Genomic DNA, 23,157 nt, shown 5'->3' with positions numbered 1-23,157 from the left:
AGAATATGAAATAAAAATAATACTCTACTATGTGTGTAACAACGTGCATTTTAAATGGTCTGCTCAAAAACTCTTATTTCTAAGGCATTGGTTGAATGAACAATGGTTGAATAAACATAATCCACATGGTGGTTTTTCAATTATAATAAAGAATAAATATTTCTGTTATTAGGCCATACAATATCCCAGATATATTATTAAAATGAAAAAGAGTTGAGGAAAGTATATGGTACACTCTCATTTTTTAAAATAAATTAGAAGACATAAATATATATACATAAAATTTTAAAGATGGCTATTTAAAAAGGTGGCAATACAGGAGGCATTTATAGAACTTCTTTGAAGACATAATGCTTTAGATATTTAATTTTGAAATTTCTAATATTTTTATGAACATAAAACAAAATTGCATTTTAAAAATAAGGAAATCTCTAAAAACTGAAAACAAAACAAACAAATCTAAATTTGCATATATAGTTCGTGATATATCAATATAGAAAGGATCTATTCTAAGTGAATTAAAAGAACATGATAATTTGCATATCTGTACTGAATTATAGCATAAGCAGAAAAGAATTTTTTTTCTTTGTTTTTTTGAGACAGCATCTAGCTCTGTCGCCCATGCTGGAGTGCAGTGGCCTGATCTTGGCTCACTCACTAAAACCTCCACCTCCTGGGTTCAAGCGATTCTCCTGCCTCAGCCACCTGAGTAGCTGGAACTACAGGCACATGCCACCATGCCCAGATAATTTTTGAATTTTTTCATGTGGAAACAATAATTTTTGTATTTTTTCATGGGGATACAATAATTTTTGTATTTTTTTAATATTTAGAGATGGGTTTTTGCCATGTTGGTCAGACTGGTCTCAAACTCCTGGCCTCAAGTGATTCACCTGCCTTGGCTTCCCAAAGTGCTGGGATTACAAGAATGAGCCACTGTGCCTGGCCAGGACAAAAGAATTTAAAAACTCTTCTTTAGTAGTTATATTGTAGATGGTAGATTTTTATTCTATAATGTAAAATAAAACAAGCAGATAATTACATGATATTCTATTTCTATTTTTCCTGGTGAAGATGTTCTCATTGATGCTAATAGCAACAACAATCATGATATATACAACACATCATATATGATTAAAACCATGAGTTTATCAAATATTATTAAGAAGGTTAATCCTAGGGCGGAGCAAGATGGCCGAATAGGAGCGGCTCCAGTCTTCAACTCCCAGAGCCAGCGACACAGAAGACCGGGTGATTTCGGCATTTTCTTAACCGAGGTACTGGGTTCATCTCACTGGGGAGTGCCGGAAGATCGGTACTGGTCAAGCTGCAGCCCGACCAGCGAGAGCGAAGCAGGCCAGGCATGCCTCACCTGGGAAGCGCAAGGGGGAAGGGGAACTTTTCCTAGCCAGGGGAACTGAGACACACAACACCTGGAGAATCGGGTAACTCCCACCCCAATACTGCTTTGAGCAAACAGGCACACCAGGAGATCATCCCACACCTGGCTGGGAGGGTCCCACACCCACGGAGCCTCCCTCATTGCTATCACAGCAGTCTGTGATTCACCGGGCAAGGCAGTAACCAGGCTGGGGGAGGGGCGCCCACCATTGCTCAGGCTTTAAGTAAACAAAGCTGCTGGGAAGCTCCAACTGGGTGGAGCTCACAGCAGCCTCAAGGAAACCCGCCTGTCTCCTGTAGACTCCACCTCTAGGGCAGGGCACAGTAAACACAACAAAGCAGCAGATACCTCTGCAGACCTGGGAAACCACTCTGTCTGACAGCTTGAAGAGAAAGCAGTGGACTTCCCAACACGGAGGTTGAGATCTCGAGAAGGACAGACCTGCTCAAGCGGGTCCCTGACCCCTGCTGAGTAGCCTAAGTAATCTCGGGAGACATCCCCCACTAGGCAGTCTGACTCCTACACCTCACAGGGTGGAGCACACCCTGAGAGGAAGGTTCCAGCAAGAATCAGATACAGGCAAGTACACTTTGCTGTTCAGAAATATTCTATCTCTGCAGTCTCTGCTGCTGATACCTGGTAGCAAACAGGGTCTGAGTAACCCTCAAGCAATTCCAACAGACCTACAGCTGAGGGTCCTGACTGTTAGAAGGAAAACTATCAAACAGGAAGGACACCTACACCAAAACCCCATCAGTACATCACCATCAATAAAGACCAGAGGCAAGATAAACCACAAAGATGGGGAAAAAGAGGGCAGAAAAGTTGGAAATTCAAAAAACAAGAGCGATCTCCCCGGGCAAGTAAAGGAGCTTCAGGCTCATCGCCAGCAACGGATCAAAGTTGGACGGGAGAATGACTTTGACGAGATGAAGAAGGCTTCAGTCCATCAAATTTCAGAGCTAAAGGAGGAATTACGTACCCAGCGAAAGAAACTAAAAATCTTGAAAAAAGTGGAAGAATCTCGACGGCTAGACTAATTAATGCAGAGAAGGTCATAAACGAAAATGAAAGAGATGAAAAGCATGACATGAGAAATGTCGCGACAAATGCACAAGCTTCAGTAACCCACTGATCAACTGGAAGAAAGAGTATCAGCATTGAGGATGAAATGAATGAAATGAAGCTGCAGAAGAGAAACCAAAAGAAAAAGAAGAAAAAGAAATGAACAAAGCCTGCAAGAAGTATGGGATTATGTAAAGACCAAATCTCAGCCTGATTGGGGTGCCTTGAAAGTGAGGGGGAAAATGGAACCAAGTTGGAAAAACACTCTTCAGATATCATCCAGGAGAATCTCCCCAACCCAGTAGGCAGGCCAACATTCAAATCCAGGGAAATACAGAGAACGCCACAAAGATTCCCCGAGAAGAGCAACTCCAAGACATAATTGCCAGATTCACCAAAGTTGAAATGAAGGAAAAATCTTAAGGGCGTTTCAGGAGAGAAAGGTTGGGTTACCCACAAAGGAAGCCCATCAGACTCATACAGCAGATCTCTGAAGCAGAAACTCTACAAGCCAGAAGAGAGTGGGGCCAATATTCAACATTCTTAAAGAAAAGAATTTAAACCCAGAATTTCATATCCAGCCAAACTAAGTTTCATAAGTGAAGGAGAAATAAAATCCTTTACAGATAAGCAATGCTTAGAGATTTTGTCACCACTAGGCCTGCCTTACAAGAGACCCTGAAGGAAGTACTAAACATGGAAAGGAACAACCGGTACCAGCCATCTCAAAACATGCCAAAATGTAAAGACCATCGAGGCTAGGGAAGAACTATATCAACTAACGAGCAAAAATAACCAGTTAATATCATAATGGCAGGATCAAGTTCATTAATACAACAATCTTAACCTTTAAAATGTAAAATGGACTAAATGCTCCAATTAAGAGACACAAAGACTGGCAAACTGGATAAAAGAGTCAAGACCCGTCAGTTCGCTGTACTAGAGACCCATCCACACACAGAGACATACATAGGCTCAAAATAAAGGGATGGAGGAAGATTTACCAAGCCAAATGGAGAACAAAAAGCGGGGTTGTACATTAGTCTCTGATAAAACAGACTTTAAACCATCAAAAATCAAAAGAGACAAAGAAGGCCATTACATAATGGTAAGGGATCAATTCAACAGGAAGAGCTAAATTCATCCTAAATATATGCACCCAATACAGAGCACCTAGATTCATAAAGCAAGTCCTTAGAGACTTACAAAGAGACGACTCCATACAATAATAATTGGGAGACTTCTTTAACACTCCACTGTCAACATTAGACAGATCAACGAGACAGAAAGTTAACAAGGATATCCAGGAATTGAACTCATCTCTGCAGCAAGCAGACCCATTGTGACATCTATATAGAACTTCCACCTCCAAATCAACAGAATACATTCTTTCTCAGCACCACATCGTACTTATTCCAAAAATTGACCACGTAATTGGAAGCAAAGCACTCCCCAGTAAAATGTACAAGAACAGAAATTATAACAAACTGTCTCTCAGGACCACAGTGCAATCAAACTAGAACTCAGGACTAAGAAACTCCAATCAAACCACTCAACTACATGGAAACTGAACAACCCGTTCTGAATGACTACTGGGTACATAACGAAATGAAGGCAGAAATAAAGATGTTCTTGAAACCAATGAGAACAAAAGATACAACATACCAGAATCCTGGACACATTTAAAGCAGTGTGTGTGAGGGAAATTTATGAAAGCACTAAATGCCCACAAGAGAAAGTAGGAAAGATCAAAAATTGACACTCTAACATCGCACTAAAAGAATTAGAGAAGCAAGAGCAAACACATTCGAAAGCTAGCAGAAGAAATAACTAAGATCAGAGCAGAACTGAAGGAGATAGAGATGACAAAACCCTCCAAAAAATCAATGAATCCAGGAGTTGGTTTTTGAAAAGATCAACAAAATTGACAGACCACTAGCAAGACTACTAATAAAGAAGAAAAGAGAGAAGAATCAAATCGAAAGAATTAAAATGATAAAGGATATCACCACTGACCCCACAGAAATACAAACTACCATCAGAGAATACTATAAACACCTCTACTAAATAAACTGGAAATCTTAGATGAAATGGATAATTTCCTGACACTTACACTCTTCCAAGACTGTTCAGGAAGAAGTTGAATCCCTGAATAGACCAATAGCAGGCTCTGAAATTGAGGCAACAATTAATAGCCTTCCACCAACCAAAAAAGTCCAGGACCAGATGGACCTCATTAGCTGAATTCCTACCTCTTCAGAGGTAGCCAAGGAGGAGTTGGTACCATTCCTTCTGAAACTATTCCAATCAATAGAAAAAGAGGGAATCCTCCCTAACCATTTTATGAGGCCAACATCATCCTGATACCAAAGCCTGGCAGAGATACACAAAAAAGAGAATTTTAGACCAATATCCCGATGAACATCGATGCAAAAAATCCTCAATAAAATACTGGCAAAACCGGATTCAGCAACACATCAAAAAGCTTATCCACCATGATCAAGGGGCTTCATCCCTGGGATGCAAGGCTGGTTCACCCGCAAATCAATAAACATAATCCAGCATATAAACAGAACCAAAGACAAGAACCACATGGTTATCTCTATAGAGGCAGAAAAGGCTTTGACAAAATTCAACAGCCCTTTCATGCTAAAACGCTCAATAAATTTGGTATTGATGAACGTAAATTCTCAAAAATCATAAGAGCTATTTATGACAAAACCCACAGCCAATATCATACTGAATGGCAAAACTGGAAAATGCCCTTTGAAACTGGCATTAAAGACAGGATGCCCCTCTCTCACCACTCCTATTCAACATAGTGTTGGAAGTTTGGCTAGGCAATTAGGCAAGAGGAAAGAAATCAGGGTATTCAGTTAGGAAAAGAAGAAGTCAATTGTCCCTGTTTGTAGATGACATGATTGTATGTTTAGGAAAACCCCATTGTCTCAGCTCCAAAATCTCCTTGTTGATAAGCAACTTCAGCAAAAGTCTCAGGATACAAAATTAATGTGCAAAATCACAAGCATTCTTATACACCAGTAACAGACAAACAGAGAGCCAAATCACATGAATGAACTCATTCACAATTGCTTCAAAGAGAATAAAATACCTAGGGAATCCAACTTACAAGGGATGTAAAGGCCCTTCAAGGAGAGAACTACAAACCACTGTCACTGAAATAAAAAGAGACACAAATCAAATGGAAGAACATACCATGCCCATGGATAGGAAGAATCAATATCGTGAAAATGGCCATACTGCCTAAGGTAATTTATAGATTCAATGCCATCCCATCGTTACCTCAATGAGTTTCTTCACAGAATTGGAAAAACTGCTTTAAAGTTCATATGGAACCAAAAGAGCCCGCATCTCCAAGACAATCCTAAGTCAAAAGAACAAAGCTGGAGGCATCACGCTACCTGACTTCAAACTATACTACAAGGCTATGTAACTAAAACAGCATGGTACTGGTACCAAAACAGAGATATAGGACTACTAATGGAACAGAACAGAGTCCTGTGAAATAATACCACATCTACAGCCATCTGATCTTTGACAAACCTGAGAGAAACAAGAAATGGGGAAAGGATTCCCCATTTAATAAATGGTGCTGGGAAAATTACAGCCATATAGAAAGCTGAAATGGATCCTTTCCCTTTACTCCTTATACGAAAATTAATTCAAGATGGATTAGAGACTTAAATGTTAGACCTAATACCATAAAAATCCTAGAGGAAAACCTAGGTAGTACCATTCAGACACATAGTACGCTGGGCAAAGACTCACATGTCTAAAAACAATCAAAAGCAACGGAGCAAAAGTCAAAATTGACAAACAGATTCATTAAACTAAAGAGCTTCTGCACAGCAAAGGAAACTACTCATCAGAGGAATTAGGCAACCTACAGAATGGTGGGGAGAGAAAATTTTGCACCTACTCATCTGACAAAGGGCTAATATCCAGAACCTACAAAGAACTCAAACAAATCTCTTTACAAGAAAAACAAACAACCCCATCAAAAAGGGCAAGGATATGAATAGACATTTCTCAAAAGAAGACATTCATACAGCCAACAAACACATGAAAAATGCTCATCATCACTGGCCATCAGAGAAATGCAAATCAAAACTCGATAATGAGTCACCATCTCACACCAGTTAGAATGGCTTATCATTAAAAAGTCAGGAAACAACAGGTGCTGGAGAGGATGTGGAGAAATAGAACACTTTTATTAATTGGCTGGATTGTAAACTAGTTCAACCATTATGGAAAAACATTATGGCGATTCCTCAAGGATCTAGAACTAGATGCACCATATGACCCAGCAATCCCATTACTGGGTATATATACCCAAAGGATTATAAATTATGCTGCTATAAAGACACATGCAATAATGCATACTTATTGCGGCACCATTCACAATAAAGCAAAGACTTGAATCAACCCAAATGTCCATCAGTGACAGATTGATTAAGAAAATGTAAGTACATATACAACTATGGAATACTATGTTTACAAAAGGATGAGTTTGTGTCCTTTGTAGGACACATACGCAGCTGGAATCCATCATTCTAGCAAACTATCACAAGAACAGAAAAACCAACACCGTGATGTTCTCACCATAGGTGGGGAACTGAACAATGAGATCACTTGGACTCGGGAAGGGGGAACATCACACACCGGGGCCTATCATGGGGAGGGGGAGGGGGGAGGGATTGCATCAGAGTTATACCCGATGTAAATGACGAGTTGATGGGCACACCAACAAGGCAATGGGCATACATATGTAACAAACCTGCATCAAGTATAACATGTACCCTACAACTTACAGTATAATAATAATAAATAAATTAAAAAAGAAGGTTAATCCTAGGGAAAAAATACATTATTCTGCAAACTACTAACTAAGTCACAATGGAAAAGTTGCTCTTTATAGAAGTAGCTCAGCTATTAAGTTAAGAATTAATGTTAAATTTAGAATATCACTATTTAGCAAATCCCATTTAATGAATGGCTTTAATCATTAAACATGAACAGCTGCTAATATCATAGAAATAGAGGCAACCAGACACCATATGTCTCCTGATGAAAGAATATTACATTACCTAAGAAGTATTACTGCAAAAAAAAAAAAAAATTGAACACAAATGAGATCATGGCTGTAGATCCAACTTACAGAAAATAGAGACATCAGAGGTATAAGTTAAATTACACTGTGTAAAACTACACAGCACAGATGATTCTGTTTCTTTAAAAAATACCCTTGTAATATGTTTGTTTCATACATATATGTGATAATCAGATATTTGAAGATAAGGTATTATGAATAATTTTAAATGCGATATGAATATTATGTGTTACCAAAGAAAAATTCCTTTATTTCAGATACATATATAGAAATACTTGTGAGTGAAATTATTTCATGTCTGAAACATGCCCAAAATAATGTGGGCAAGAATGAGTAGGATATAGACAAAACAATATTTTCAATATTGGATATAAGTGTATAAAGATTTATATTACAACTTTCATGTTTTTGTACATGTAAAATTTTCAATCATCTATAAACATTTCCTGAAATATGGAACATCAAATTCTTTTTAAACTTTCTTTAAAAACATGTGGAAATAAGAATTAGAATTAATGTGCATTAATTCACATGTGGATAATAAACATTCTTCAAAATACAAAATTCAGCTCTCAACAAAGAAAAGGAATCTCTAGGTTACATAAATGCGGAGACAAGTGAAAACCAGAGAAGTCAAAACGGAACGCAACTATAGGGCTATTGTGGGTGGAGAAGCAGGAAAGAATTCAACTTTAGTAACCTAATATTTTGAGTTAAATACTCATACTATGGCAGAAGGTGAGGACCAGGACTTTTGTGAGACTGGGATTTGGAAATGATGCCCCTTCATAAACTTTATCCCCGAGATTGGAATTTTGAAATGTTACCCCTTCATAAACTTTATCTATGAAAGACTCACAGAGAAAATTGTCTGCATCACAAGGAGTTGACAAAGAAGCCTGTATGTCCTAATCTGGGATCTGGGTAACCAATAAAAATACAAAAGAGCATCTCACAGCCATGAGAAATTAAATAAAGCCTCACTAGATATGTGTTCAAAATATTAAACAAAACATTACAAAACAAGAGAAAAATGCATCATAAAAAGGATCATCTAACAGGAAAATAGCATAATTAAAAATGCCAAAAATTTGGTAAAAGAGATCAACAATCTACAAGAGAACGTAAAATACACTTGTCTAAACTGATAAGCAAAGAAGTAATTCAAAAGTCCTAAGATCAGATCTACAAAAATATCCTGAAAAAGAAACAAATTAAAATTCTAAAAACTCTATGATTAAAAAAAAAAAAGTCACTGATGCTTAAACTGCCTAGATGGGATAATCAGCAGAGTAGACACAGTAGAAGAAAATGAAAATTATTGATTCGTGGTGAGAACACTTAACATTCTTTCTCATCATTTTTCAAGAATACAATATACCGTTATTAACTACAATAGTTATCATGTTGTGCAATATGTTTTTGAATTTATTCCTTTTATCTGACTGTAATTTTCTGTACTCTGACAATCATCTCCCCCACTCCCCTATCATCCCAACCTCTGGTAACCATCATTCCACTATTCTCTATTTCTATGAGATCAATTCTGTAAAAATTCCAATTCCTTTTTTTTTTTTTTTTTGAGACAGAATCTCTCTCTGTTGCCCAGGCTCGAGTGCAGTGGTACGATCTCGGCTCACTGCAACCTCCACCTCCCAGGTTCAAGTGATTCTCCTGCCTCAGCCTCCTGAATAGCTGGGACTACAGGCTCTCACCACCACGCCCAGCTAATTTTTGTATTTTCAGTAGAGACAGGGTTTCACCATGTTGGCCAGGATGGTCTCAATCTCCTGACCTCGTGATCCACCTGCCTTGGCCTCCCAAAGTGCTGAGATTACAGGCATGAGCCTCCATGTCTGGCCCTCCAATTCCATTTTTTTAAAAATGAGTGAGATATGCAGTATTTGTATTTCTGTGCCTAGATTATTTCATTTAACATAATGGTCTCCAGGTTTATCCATGTCACTGCAAATGAGAGGATATGTTCATTGGGCCTGAAGAGCGATGAGTAGCAAGTACCCTGGCCTACTCTATTAGTCCGTGTTCACACTACTATCAAGAACTACTCGAGACTGGGTAATTTATAAAGAAATGAGGTTTAATTTATTCACAGTTCTACATTACTGGGAAGGCCTCAGAACACTTACAATCATCATGGAAGATGAAGGGGAAGCAAGGCACATCTTACATGATGGCAGGGGAGAGAAAAAGCAAAGGGGTAAGTGCCACAGTTTTAAACCATCAGATATTCTGATAACTCACTCACTATCATGAAAATAGCATGGGGGAAACTGCTCCCATAATCCAATTATCTCCCACCAAATGCCTCTCCTGACACATAGGGATCACAATTCAAAATGAGATTTGGGTGCGGACACAGAGTCAAACCATACCACCCATAAAGGCACATTGCATGACAGATGGTTGAAGACAAACCCTTCAAATATTCAGGGCCTGACATGTCAGTGAAGTTTTAAAAGTTCGATGATCTGGAGGATATCCTCTCCATGAATAGAATATGTTACTATATCCTGTATCCCATACCACTAAAACAACATAGCTCTTGGTCTACTGCTTTGGATTTCAGCGACAAGACACAACACACTTAAAACTAGTACTCTGACCCTTTTACTGTGTGACTTAAAAGGATTCCAGTTTTAGGTGGGACCCAAAGCAAGCATGGGCTTTGTGCCAGATTTAGGCTATGGTATAAACTGTCTTACTACTCAGGCCATATAATCCAGTAGATCTAGGTAAACCAGAGGTACTCATCGTAGACAAAGATGCATTGTGGAGTCTCTGCCAGATCCAAGTAAGAAATTTTCAGACTACACTCTCGAGTTTGGGTGTAATTTCTTTTTCTTTTATAGTTGCTTGAAAAGAAGCTCCTGTTGGTTCCTGGGGCCTATTACAGCCTAGGCACTGACTCAGACATCAGTGACTATGCAACTGGAGCTGTCCATTGTGAATTGATACTGTCAGGTCTTCCAAGTCACATTGTTGGGCAGGAGCAGCACCCATCTTTCATATGTTGGAAATGATACATTTGATATGGCCCCTATGCAGATCTAGAAGCTAAAAGTATATAACATAAATACTTGGCCCAAACCAATCATGTTGTTATCATTGTTGCATTATAAATTCTTTCAGCTTACACTTAAGATTTCATAAGGTGATGGGGAAGGGATCTTCAATAAATGGACAGAGAAGAATAAAACTCTGTCCTGGTTCATAAATGCATCATCTCTATATGTTTGTATGAATAAAAACATACTTCTGTTTCACACAATTTCACCTGTGATAGATAGATATTTTGATGATAGCAATGAGGAAAACTTTTCTCAGGAAGTAGATCAGTGTATTTGTTCATTATGTCTACAAAAAGTAGACTCAAGTAAAATTCTCTTTGTCTCTCTCTTTATAAATATATATGTGTGTGCACGTGTGTATGTAATACCCCTGGGTCATGATAAGTGTTTTGAGTTGTTGAATTGAGACGTCTAAGTAGCAATATTGGAAGATTAAAGACAAGAAAATCTGAGGCAGAAGCATGAGTATGAACATCTGGAAATGGGCACAAAAGTCTTTGTGTCTCAGGTCAGTGACTATCAGAGAAGCCATGGTAGAAGAGGGTCTCAGCCACCAGTTGGAGAGAATCACTTGACAGTGAATATTAGCAAGACTCTGCCTTCACACCCACCCATATTCCCTACTTGCTCAATAAGCTCATGAGTACAGCAGCTATGGTGCTAGAAAGAGACTATCCATGGGCCTTTCAATGAGACCAGTCAGGTGGAAATATAGCTGAGTACCCTACTTGTTAGTGCAGTTACTAAACCCACGGTATGGTGCTATTCCTTAAGGAGACCAGCCAGCCCCTTGTTGGCAAGTCAGTTATATCAAACCTCCTCCATCCTGGAAGGAACTATTGGCTTGTTCTTATTGAAATAGACTAATATTCCAAATATTAATCTGTTCTTTAGTCCATTATGCCTTTGTTGCCACCACTATCTAAGAGCTTATGCAGTGTCTGAATTACCAACATAGGATTCCATGCAACATAATCATCCACCAGGGAACTCATTTTGTAATAAAGGAGTTGTAACAATTGACACAGGATCCATTGTTACAATCGAATGTATATTACATCATCTGGAAAATGATAGATTGATAGAATCTTGTCATGGCCTGGTAAAGGCTTAGGTAAGGTATAGGAAAAGTGTCATTAACTACAGGCTTGAGGTATATTCTTAAACAAGATGAAACTTTTGCTTTAAAAGGTAAACTATGCTGTCTGGGAACAGTCGCTCACACTTGTAATCCCAGCACTTTGGGAGGCTGAAGCAGGCAGATATCTTCAGGCCAAGAGTCCTAGACCAGTCTGGCCAACATGGTGAAACCCCATCTCAACTACAAATACAAAAATTAGCCAGGCGTGGTGGTGCGCACCTGTAATCCCAGCTTCTCGGGAGGCTGAGGCAGGAGAATCACTTGAACCCAGGAGGCAGAGGTTGCAGTGAGCCACGATCACACCACTGTACTCTAGCCTGGGTGACAAAGGGAGACTCCATCTCAGAAAAAATCAAAATAAAAGAAAATATTCTAAGTCTACAAAACAAGAAGTGAAAGTTAGATTGGCCCTTTTCCCCATCACTTTCTGGAAGCTACTTTATAATCCAAGCTTCTCTTCCCTACAACTCTATAATGTTAGATAAGTGGTCTTCCCAGGTATACAAGTTATAGTGTTGTGATATGATACTATCAAGAGTTTCAGTGAATCTAAAGCTTCAACCACTATCTCATCACTTATTCACACCAGTGGACAGTAGGCAAATAAGTCAGTATTGTTCTTACACAATAGAGGTAAGGAAGAATATTTCTATAAATCAGTAGCATCACTCATGTAATCTTTGGTGTTCTATTATCAGTGATAAAAGCAAATTTGCAATTGTATCAGCATAGTCTGGCAAGATCAAGGCAATCAAAAATCAGGCACACAGCAATAAAAGTATGAATCACCAGTGCCCCCCACTCCCCTCCCCACTCTAAGCAAATAACCTTGATCAGCTGACATTCTGGCTGTGATTAAGTGAAATCTGGGTGTTGAAGAATAATATGATAACTATCAGTTGCAGCCTCAAGACTATAGTGTGTCCCATTAACTAAGTAAAAATACTTAATTTAAGTATTTTTTATTAAGTATACTTAAATTAAGTAAATTAACTATACTTAAATTAATAGCAACTTAGTGGTTGCTATTAGTCATGAAGATATAAAGACATCTAATGGATACAAGGCAGAGGTAGTTGTAAATCATTGTGATATACCACTCCCTGTTCACATTATCCACCTGCATTTAAGCATGGTTTTTGGGGGTTTTTTGCTAGCATTGCACATCAAATGTGTGGTTTGACCTGTCTCCCTCTCTCCGTCTCCCTCTTGCCATTTTACTTTTTTTTCTAGGAATCTAAAGTCCACTTAGGTGGATAAAGTCTCCACTTAGTGGTTCAAAGGAGTTAACACTCATGAGGCAACCCTCAACAATGCTATTGTTTATGTATATTTAAAACAGAATTTCTTAAAACTGTCTAGTTCCAAGCAGTGAATTTCTATTATCATGAAAATTTCTTACTTTCCTTTTTTCCCTGAACTTTTCCAATACTTAATGAAGAAATATAATAGTAATTTAAGCCTTTCAAGTGGTAAAATATTATTATTATTTTCCTATGTTAGAAAAAAACAAATTTTAGAGCACAATATTTGTAATTCTGGTAATAGAAGCAAGGAGGAAATACATTATTAGTCAAAATAACAAGGTTAAAAAAAGTCTGGCAAAATTATATGGCAAAATCCTCATGATACTTTTTGCTTCAGGATGCAGTTGGCTTTCATCATGTGTTTTTTCTTTTTCTTTTAGAATATCTAATATGTTTTCTCAGATATGGTTTGCATATGAGGAGTTATTTATGGTTTTTAGTTTTAGCCAAGCTTCAGAAGCCAAAGACCATTACACAAAGTGAGGCTTCTCTTTTGTCTTAACCACTATGGAAAACAGTATGGAGATTCCTTTAAAAAACTAAAAGTAGAAGTACTATTCAACCTAGCAATTCCACTACTAGGTATCTACCCAAAGAAAACGAAGTCATTACATGAAAAAGACCCATGCACACACATGTTTATAGCAGCACAATTCACAATTGCAAAAACATGAAACCAATGTAAGTGCCCATCAACCAAGTTGTGTGTGTTATACACATAACTACATGGAAACTGAACAATCTGCTCCTGAATGACTCTTGGATAAATAATGTAAATAAGGTAGAAATCAAGAAGTTCTTTGAAACGAATGAGAACAAAAGTAACAATGTACCAGCATCTCTGGGATGCAGCTAAAGAATGTTAAGAGGAAAATTTATAGCACTAAATGCCCACATCAGAAAGCTAGAAAGATCTCAACTTAACAACGTAACATCACAAATAAAACAACCAGAGAACCAAGGCAAAACAAACAAGCAAAAAACCAAAGCCAGCAGAAGACAAGAAATAACCAAGGTCTGAGCTGAACTGAAGGAGATAGAGACATGAAAAACCCATCAGAAAATCAAAAATCCAGGCATTGATTATTTGAAAAACTTAATAAAATCGATAGACTTCTAACTAGACTAATAAAGTACACAGAAATGATTCAAATAAACATAATCAGAAATAAAGGGAATAGTACCACTGGCCCCACAGAAATGCAGACAACCATCAGTGAATACTATAAACATCTCTATGCACATAAACTAGGAAGAAATGGATAATCTAGATGATTATCTAGAATCTAAAATGGAAAATCTGGAAGAAATGAATAAATTTCTGGACACATACACCCTGCCAAGACTGAACCAGGAAGAAAGTGAACCCCTGAGTAGACAAATAACAAGTTCGGAAATGGAAGCAGTAATAAATAGCCTACCAACCAAGAAAAGTCCAGCACCAGACAGATTCACAGCCAAATTCTACCAGAGGTACAAAGAAGAGCCGGTACCACTTCTACTGAAACCATTCCAAAAAATAGAAAAGGTAGGACTCCTCCCTAATTCATTCTATGAGGCTAGTATTATCCTGATATAAAAACCTGGCAGAGAGACAACACAAAAAAGAAAATTTCAGGTCAATATCCTTGATGAACATCGATGCAAAAATCTTCAACAAAATACTGGCCAACCAAATACAGCTACACATCAAAGAACTTATCAACAATGATCAAGTAGGCTTCATCCCTGGGATGAAAGGTTAGTTCAAATTATGCAAATCAATAAATATGATCCATCATATAAACAGAACTAAAGACAAAAACCAGATAATTATCTCAATGGATGCAGAAAAGGCCTTCAATAAAACCCAACATTCCTTCATGTTAAAAACTCTCAATAAACTAGGTATTGAAGGAACATACCTCAAAATAATAAGTCATTTATGACAAACCCATAGCCGATATCATACTGAATGGGCAAAAGCTGGAAGCACTCCCAATATCATACTGAATGGGCAAAAGCTGGAAGCACTCCCCTTGAAAACTGGCACAAGACAAGGACGCCCTCTCTCACTTCTTCTATTCAACACAGTATTGGAAGTTCAGGCCAGGGCATTCAGGAAGGAGAAAAATAAAGGTATTTGAATACCTTATTCAAATAGGGAGAGAGGAAGTCAAACTATCTTTGTTTGCAGATGACACAATCCTATATTGGAGAACCCCACAATCTCAGCCCAAAAGCTTCTTAAGCTGATAAGCAACTTACACAAAATCTCAGGATACAAAATGAGTGTGCAAAAATCACTAGCATTCCTATACATGAACAGCAGGCTAGCTGAGAGCTAAATAACAAATAAAAACCCATTCACAATTGGCACAAAAATAATAAAATACTTAGGAATACAGCTAACAAGGAAAATTAAGGACTTCTTCAAGGAGAACTACAAACCACTGCTCAAATAAATCAGAGATGACACAAACAAATGGAAAAACACTCCATGCTCAAGGATAGGAAGAATAAATATTGTGAAAATGGCCATGGTGCCCAAGAAATTTATAGATTTAATGCTAGTCTCATTAAACTATCATTGATATTCTTCACAGAATTAGAAAAAAAAATCATTTTAAAATTCATATGAAACCAAAAAAGAGCCTAAATAGCCAAGACAATTCTAGGTAGAAAGAACAAAGCTGGGGCATCACTCTACCAGACTTCAAACTATACTACAATGCTACAGTAACCAAAACAGCATGGTACTGGTACAAGAACAGACATATAGACCAATGGAACAGAATACAGAACCCAGAAATAAGGTCACACATCTACAACCATTTGATCTTTGACAAACCTGACCAAAACAACCAACGGAGAAACAATTCCCTGTTTAATAAATGGTGCAGGGAAAACCAGTCAGCTATATGCAGAAAATTGAAACTAGACCCTTTCCTTACCACCATATATATATATAAAAAAAAAAAAAAAAAAACTCAAGATAGATTAAACTCTTAAACATAAAACCCCAAATTCTAAAAACTCTAGAAGAAAATCTAGGCAATCTCATTCAGGAAATAGGCAAGGGCAAAGATTCCATGACAAAAATGCCAAAAGCAATTGCAACTAAAGCAAAAATTGACAAATGGAATCTAATTAAACTAAAACATTTCTGCACAGCAAAAGAAACTATCATTAGAGTGAACAGACAACCTACAGAATGGGAGAAAATTCTGCAATCTATCCACCTGAAAAAGGTCTAATATTCAGCATCTACAAAGAACTTAAACAAATGTACAAGAAAACAAACAACCCCATTAGAAAGTGGGCAAAGGACATGAACAGACACTTTTTAAAAGACATACTTACAGCCAGTCAAATATATGAATAAAAGTTCAGCATCACTGGTCATTAAAGAAATGCAAACCAAACCTACATTGAAATACTATCTCACACCAGTCAGAATGATGATTATTAAAAAGTCAAAAACAACAAATACTGACAAGGTTATGGAGAAAAAGGAAAGCTTTTATACTGGGAGTGTAAACTAGTTTAACTGTTGTGGAAGACAGTGTGGAGATTCCTCAAATACCTAAAGACAGAAATACCAATTGACCCAGCAATCCAATTGCTGGGTATCTACCCAAAGGAATGTAAATCATTCTATGATAAAGACACATGCACACGTATGTTCATTGCAGCACTATTCACAATAGCAATGACATGGAATCAACCTAAATGGCCATCAATGAGAGACTGGATAAATAAAATATGGTACATATACACTATGCAGTCATAAAAAGGAATGAGATCATGTCCTTTGCAGGGACATAGAGGGAGCTAAAGGACATTATCCTCAACAAACTAATGCAGGAATAGAAAAACCAAATACATACGTTCTCATTTACAAGAGAGAGCTGAAAGATGAGAACACATGGACTCATAGTGGGAAAAAACATACATTGAGGTCTGTTGGAGCCTGGGAGTCAAGGAAGAGGGAGAGCATCAGGAAGAATACTCATGGATGCTGGGCTTAATACCTAGGTGATGAGTTAATCTGTGCAGCAAACCACCATGGCACACATTTACCTATGTAACATCCTGCACTATTGAAACTAATGAGAACAAAAGTAACAATGTACCAGCATCTCTGGGATGCAGCTAAAGCATGTTAAGAGGAAAATTTATAGCACTAAATGCCCACATCAGAAAGCTCGAAAGATCTCAACAACGTAACATCACAAATAAAACAACTAGAGAACCAAGGCAAAACAAACAAACAAAAAACAAAACAAACATCCTGCACATGTACTGCTGGAGGCAGTGGCGTTAGTTCCTGGGGGTCTTCAGATCTCAGAGCAAGGGACCCATTCTGGACCCTAAACTCTATGAGAGACCACAAAGCAACCTTAAATCCAAAGGAGTTTAACATGGGGAAAAACATTGCTGTGAGGAGTTACATTATAAGTAATTCCTATATTCTTTTTTATAAATATTTGTCCTTTTCAAACTCCCTACTGTGAACTAAACTCTTAATAGTTATGTCAGCTTGAATATTATTCTCTATTGGAATCTCATTTCAAAAAATCTTTTAAATAGAAAGGATACAAGAATAAAAATTCTTAGAACTTATAAAATGATAAAATGAGACTGCAATCATACAGTTCCCGGCATGTTGTGGTCACTCATTAAACACTGCTTTCCTCACCAAAAAAAAAAAAAAAAAAATGTGGTTATATGTATACCATAGAATACTACTCAGCCATAAAAAGAAATGAAATAATGTCTTTTCCAGCAACTTGGATGGAGCTGAAAGCCATTATTCTAAGTGAAGTAACTCAGGAATGGAAAATTAAATATCATAGGTTCTCACTTATAAGCGGGAGCTAAGCTATGAGGATGCAAAAGTATGAGAATGATTTAATAGACTTTGGAGACGTGAGGACAGGGAGAAGTTTGGGACGTGGGTGAGGGATAAAAGACTACACACTGCATACAGTGTACACTGCTCAGGTGATGGGTGCAACAAAACCCCAATCACTACTAAGGAACTTACTCATTTAACCAAAGATTACCTGTACCCCAAAAACTATTGAAGTAAAAATACTGAAATAAAAACTGTTGAAATAAGAAGATCACACATTTTCTTGGAGCTTTTCTCTTCCTACTTCTTTACTTTCTAAAGCAAGTACTTTCTAAAGTACTTCCTACTTCTTTACTTTCTTTACTTTCTAAATATTTCTATTATCAAATATTTGATAAAATATTCAAATTTATCATTTGAATATTTATGAATGAGACAAAATATGTTTTCTTAGTGTCCTTGAGTGGCTGAAATTTATATCAAATAATTGGAAAACAAGATAGACTGTATATTGTAAACTCGAAATAAGCAAAATTAAAAGTTGCATAGTAATGTTATGTAATATAAATCATGATAATATGGTAATATAAATATGAGCTACAGCACTCATTGGAAGTTCATGACACTCCCTGCCCTACTTATATTTAGGAGAATGTTATTATACAATTTGTGGATTCATGGTAAACTTTCAAAACTTTTCTTTCTTTATAAATGAATTTTTATGTGTTAACAAGATATAAAACTGCCTACAAATTATAATGGGATTGCCAGCTAAACATTAGCCAATATAAAAGGGAAAAATGACATTGAATAGGGTAAGACTAATCAAGTTACAAAAAAGTCATATGATACTATAGTATTATGAACCAACTTATTCACTGTTGCTTACTACACTGAAAGCACTATACAAAAATGAATACCACTTGCCCAGAATTTTTACTGAGTTATGCTATGTCAATATACTATAATGATGTTTATTTGTATCTGGATTCAATTTCATGGGTATTTAAATTTTCCCACAATCTAAGGTGTTTCTTGCTTTGAAAACATGTCAAACCTACCAAATCATGCACAATCTACAAGGAAATTTTAATTCAAATACAATGAGTACAGAAATAAAACTCTCAGCTTATTTTTCTCAGTGTATATTGAAGAGCTTATTAAGTATTGAAGGAAATATGTTAATGGAGTATACAGTTAATAAAATAAAATCTATTAAAATGTCTGAAATAATGTTCATAATGAATAATTTTAGAATGTGTATCTAATCGCTGATTTAATTTGAAAGTTGAGAACCTAAGAAATTTTTACAGTTGATATGAGTGTACATTGTCATTCACAATCCAAGTTGAATTATCTAGAGAAGTGTTTAAAAATAATGACACCTAGAATTTATCCCACCAACTAAATGTGAACCTCTAGTTAGGACCTCAGCGTCTATATTTTTTAAAGCTCCCAAGATGACTCTAAAATGCAGCCAAGATTGAAAATGAATGATGTAGATATTTTAGTTCTTCTAATATTGCATGCATTTTTACTTTATGTTCACGCAAGGGAATGCAAGGAAGATTCACTACTATGCAAGACACTTTACATATATAGGACTAAAAAATAAACTGTCAGAAAATAAATAAGTTACCAAAATTTGTTAAAGCAATGACTAGAAAAAGAAGCTTTGGAGAAGAGTGCTGATTACTATAAAAGTTGCACACAAAAATGTGACTTAATATTTGTGCAAGAACCTTGGCTGTTAAAATGATATGGTAACTTTTATAGTGGTTCTGATAAATACTTAAGGCCAATCATTAATTAACAAAAACTTCAAAGATGTTTGTAATAAAAAGGAGTCTAGAATTGACAAATTTATTTGCTACCTAAAAGAATGTACTGGCATGAATATTTGGAATAGGACAAGAAAGAAACCATTTGAATTAATTTTATTTTACATATTGTGTCCAACTTTTAACTTTTCGATAACATCTCCCAAAGATAAATACTAAAGTAGTTAAGATTTTAAAAATAAGATTATTTAATATTTTATAATACTGAAATATGCATTGGAAAATTATTTTCTGCAAAGTAATAAAGACACATTACTAAGGAAAGTGCTCACTAACATCTTCCAAAGTGATCATTTACTATCTAAGCAACTGGAATAATTATAAAATATATTTAATGATGCAATTTTAAAGTATATATATTCTTATTATCCTACAACCTTCCAAATCAGTTTAATTAACTGCTGATATTCTAATATGACCCGCCAATGTTCCAAAATGATAGCATAGAAGCATACTGACTTCATTCTCTACCATAGAAAACCAAAGCCAAATAAACAGCACCAAGATTATTACCGTCAATATTTCAGAATTCAAATATGAAAATGAGACCGTTTCTGAGGCCATCAAGAAGTGAAAAAACTCTTAGCAGATAGTAAGAGAAATTGATTTTCACGTCTACTATTCCCCTCCTCCCATTCTGCCTGACACTAAATGCACAGAAAGTTTTCTACCAACTCATAGTTTGTACACTGAAAAGTGAGACAGCCAGCTTCCCCACCATCCTGTGTCTCCTTGCAGGAGACCTGTCCTTGCCTCAACTCACAGAAAGTATTATAAGTGCTAATGGAAAGAAATACCCCTAAGAACAAGCAGAGAAAAAGGAGGAGGCAAGACTACCTTTCCAGCCCTGAAAACTCTACTTTGTAACTCAATCAAAAGAGACTGTTCAGCTACACCATGATATAGGAGGTTCATTCCACAGGTCCCTGGAAAAGAACCCCAAGCCAGCCTTTTCATACTGTTGGGATATTTTTTTGGCACTTTCTCCATTTGGGAAGGACAGTGCTCTGATTATTTACTACAGCCAAGGTGAACCTGGGCTTGAGACACTACAGCTAGAAAGGAGACAACCACCTAACAGTAAAGAAACTCTAAGAAAATACACCCATGAAAAAAACAAAACAAGCCAGACAGAGAAGACTGGAGTAAATAACTAGTTCTTCAAGCAAAGACATAGAAATACATCAACAAGAAATGACAGCAAGCCAAGAACCATGATCTCTCCAAATGAACAAAGCAAAAAAAACATGACAGTGATTTGTGAGTTCTCTGATCAAAAATACAGTACTGCAGTATGAAGAAAACTCAGTGATCTTCAAGGTAACACAGGAAAGCAATTCAGAAATTTATCATATAAATTTAACAAAGAGATTAAAATAATTCTAAAAATTAAACAGATATATTATAACTGAGAAATACATTTGCTGAACTCAAAAATTCCTTAGAGACTCTCATAGCATAGTAGATCAAGCAAAGAAAAAACATCAGTGAGCTCAGCGACAGACTATTTTAAAATACATAGTCAAAGGAGAAAAAAATAAAAGACTAAAAAGGAGCAAAGGTTACTGACAAGATTTAGAAAGTTATCTCAAAAGAACAGTTCTAAGAATTATTGGCGATCAAGAGGGAGTTGAGCAAGACCAAGAGGTAGAAATATCGTTCAAAGAAACAAAAACAAAAAACTTTCCAAAACTTGAGAAAGAGATAAATATCCAGGAACAAGAAGACCAGAGAATTCCAAACAGATTTGACCTAAAGAAGACTACCACAATGCATACAATAATCAAACTCTCAAAGAGGACCTTAAAAGCAATAAGAGGAAAGAAGTAAATAACATATAAAGGAGCTCCAATTCTGGCAACAGACTTCTCAGTGGAAACCATACAGGCCAGGAGGGAGTGGCACAAAATTTTCAAAGCACTGAAAGAAAAACAAACAAACAAAAAACACCACCCAAGAATGCTGTATCTAGCAAAGTTATCCTTGAAATATGAAGGAAAGATAGTCTTTTCCAGGCAAACAAAAGCTTAGAGAATTAGCCACCACTAGATCCATTTTATGAAATGTTAAAGGGAGTTCTTCAATCTGGTGAAAAGAAACAACAATGTGAAGAAAATGCACAAAACAATGAAGGTGTAAAAACTACTGGTAAATTAAGTACATAGACAAATCCAGAATACCCTAATACTGTAATTGTGGTGTGCAATCCACTAGTAACACTTGTATCTCTAGTATGAAGCTCAAAAGACAAACCTATCAAAAGTAATAATAGCTACAGCAACCTTTTAAGAGATGGGTGATATAAAAATGTATGAATGGAGAAAATTAAAAGTCAAAATGTGGGGGAATAAAATTACAGTGTAAATTATTTTTTCCCCTTAGTTTTGCTTTCTATATTCTTTGTGATCCAAGATAAGTTGCCACTTCTTTAAAATAATGTGTTGTATCTTTAGGGTTTTTTTTTTTTTTTTTTTTTTTTTTTGTAAGCCTTATGGTAGCCACCTTGCAAAAACCTGTAACAGATTCACTAAAAACAAAAAGCAATGACCAGAGAAAAATAAAAACATACTAACAGAGAAAATTACTTTACCATAAAATAAGACAAAAAGAAAGAAAGGAGTTATAAAACCACAAGAAAACAAACAACAAATGACAGTAGTAAGTCATTACTTATCAATAACAACACTAAATGTAAATGGACTCCATTCTCCAATGAAAAGGCATAGAATGGCTGAATAAAGAAAGAAACAAAACTCAACTAATAACTGCCTAAAGAATACTCAACTTCAGTTATAAAAACACAAGTAGATTCATAGTGAGGGGATGAGAAAAGGTATTATATGCAACTAGAAACCAAAAACGAGCAGAAGTAGCTGTACGTATTTTAGACAAAAAAGACTACAAATCAAAGACCATAAAAAGAGACCAAGAAGATCACTTTATAATGATAAAGAGGTCAATTATAAATATCTATGAATCTAACACAGGAGCTCTCAAGTATATAAAGCAAACATTAATAGAGCAAAAGAAAGTGTCAGAGTGCAATACAATAATAGTAGAGTACTTTAACTCCCCACTCTTAATAATGAACAGATCACCTAGACAGAAAATTAACAAAGAAAAATTAAAGTTCAACTATATGCTAAACCTAATAGGCTTAACTGACATTTACAGACCATTTCACTCAACTGCTGCAGAATATACCCTCTTTTCATCAGCACATGGAACATGCTACAAAGTAGATCATATCTTAGGCCATAAAACAAGTCTGAATACATTTTTAAAAGTAGAAATCATGTCAAGTAACTTTTTGACTACAATTGAATAACATTGGAAATGAGTAA

Source organism: Papio anubis, chromosome 2 (assembly GCF_008728515.1).
Source record: "Papio anubis isolate 15944 chromosome 2, Panubis1.0, whole genome shotgun sequence".
Lineage (NCBI taxonomy): Eukaryota > Metazoa > Chordata > Mammalia > Primates > Cercopithecidae > Papio > Papio anubis.
The sequence above is the reverse complement of the archived record's forward strand: the minus strand, read 5'-3'. Positions refer to the sequence as shown.